This window comes from Halyomorpha halys, unplaced genomic scaffold (assembly GCF_000696795.3).
Source record: "Halyomorpha halys isolate HHAL.00 unplaced genomic scaffold, Hhal_1.1 Scaffold446.1, whole genome shotgun sequence".
Taxonomy (NCBI): Eukaryota; Metazoa; Arthropoda; class Insecta; order Hemiptera; family Pentatomidae; genus Halyomorpha; species Halyomorpha halys.
In genome coordinates, this window is record NW_027104672.1 from 28,274 (window position 1) to 30,311 (window position 2,038).

At 39.3% G+C, this 2,038-nt stretch overlaps 1 pseudogene; it reads left to right on the forward strand.

Annotated features, from left to right (window-relative positions):
• The first annotated feature begins 574 nt into the window (after positions 1-574).
• On the forward strand, positions 575-1,396 carry LOC106682833 (V-type proton ATPase 21 kDa proteolipid subunit c'' pseudogene; annotated as a pseudogene).
• Positions 1,397-2,038: the final 642 nt, after the last annotated feature.

Consider the following 2,038-nt stretch of genomic DNA (forward strand, 5'->3'; position numbering starts at 1 on the left):
CCTGCATGCGAAGTAGCTCTGAGATTATTCATTGTTTTTTTTTCATTTTCGGACCTGTCGATTTTTGTTTATCTTATTCATTCTCATAACTTATTTCTTCATTAAATTATTTAATTGTTTAATTCGTTTAACGGATCGAACCTGGGTGGCGGATCACTGGAGAGGGTCTGAGAGAGTCTTTGTTTGTTATATCATGTAAATATATATGTTGTATTATGTCCAGTCATGGATTGATCAGTATGCTGTGTAATGTAGCACCCCAATGTATTTGGGCAGCATGGATGAATAAAGCATTTCTTTCTCTTCATAATTTTTACCACCCCCTTTTTCCCAACCCCTGAAATCTGAGCCCCATAGCAGAGAACAGTTTTTGGCCTGCATCGAGTACGTGATATTTGGCGGATATTGGAACTTCTTCATTCTCATGTACAAACCCCAAGTGTTATCTAAGCCATCCATCGCTATGCAGATTTTCCGTTCGATGTATTTTTGAAGAGAGCTTTGGAATTAATGAATACTAAATAAATATTTATTATTATAGAGGTTAATTTATTTATGAAACATGTGATCGAAACGTTAACAAACCTTGTAAGATATTGGTTATTGCATTTTATTAATTTATTATGCAACTGAGATATTTAATGCTGAAGGTGATTTCAACTTCTGCAGTCACAGCCGTCTTTTGCGTTTCCCTCTTCTATACAATCGTCCTCCAGGAAGGCGAGACCTTGAGCATCGGATGGTTCCTGGAAGCCGCATCTCCTTTCTTTTGGATAGGACTCGGGATCGGACTGACGGTGTCCCTGTCCGTTCTGGGGGCGGCCCTTGGGATCCACACAACTGGAGTGAGCATCGTCGGAGCAGCGGTCAAAGCTCCCCGCATCAAGACAAAGAACCTCATATCGATTATATTCTGTGAAGCTGTCGCTATCTACGGGCTCATCACAGCAATCGTACTCTCGGGAACTATCGAGAACTTCAATTACTCCAAGGTCATGGCCGATCAAGAGCTAAAGGAGCGCAATTGGTTTTCAGGATACCTCACCTTCGGCGCGGGGATGACCGTCGGGATCGTGAACCTCTGTTGCGGCATCGCGGTTGGCGTCGTCGGATCTGGTGCGGCTTTGGCAGACGCAGCTAATCCCGCACTCTTTGTCAAGATATTGATCATTGAGATTTTTGGGAGTGCCATTGGTCTCTTTGGGCTGATTGTCGGTATTTATATGATTTCTGAAGTTAAAATGGGTGATAAAATTACATAGTTTAAGATTTATTTCAATTAGAAAAGTGATAATTATGCTTTGATAGAGGCATAAGTTTAAGAATATTTTTTATTAAACGTATTCTAAAGATTGTACCGTGGACCAGGCTGTTTTTTAATGAGTATAAGGGAGCCACAGTAATAATCAAAAATAAAATTTCTAATAATTTATTTATTGTTATTTACAACTGTATACATATAAACACATCAAGTAAATTTACTGTAAGTGATATTATGACATGATAGAAACATGTGGAGAATCTATTCATTGATAGAACTCCAAAAACATTTCTAGAGGAGAAGATCTCGAGGCCATCTTCTTTTCAGACGTCTAGGAGGATTATTAGGTAGTGAAGGAGAAGCCAGGTTAGAAACGAGTTGGTTTGGGTGGTTGGGAAATTTATTATAGGAGGATTGGTATCTGATTCTGGCCAAATCGGCAACATAGGGGACTTTAAGGTCCTGATGGATGATTTGATTTGTGACTAAGGAAATAAGGAGCATTAAGGATTTTAGACTGTAAGGATTGGATTCGAGAGGAATTAGATGGTTTAGTAGCCCCATAGCTCAATTCCATATGTCCAGATAGGGCTTATAACAGTCATGTAGATCAGTCTTTTGTAATGGATTGGAAGTCTAGTAAATGTTGTAATAGTCGGAATCGACGAGCAGTTTCTTGTCTTTTCAGTCTTGTATGAGGATTCCATGTCAGTCGTTTGTCCAGATTTAGTCCTCAGTAAGGGATCTGTTCAACAGGAATAAGTAGGGTATTATTAA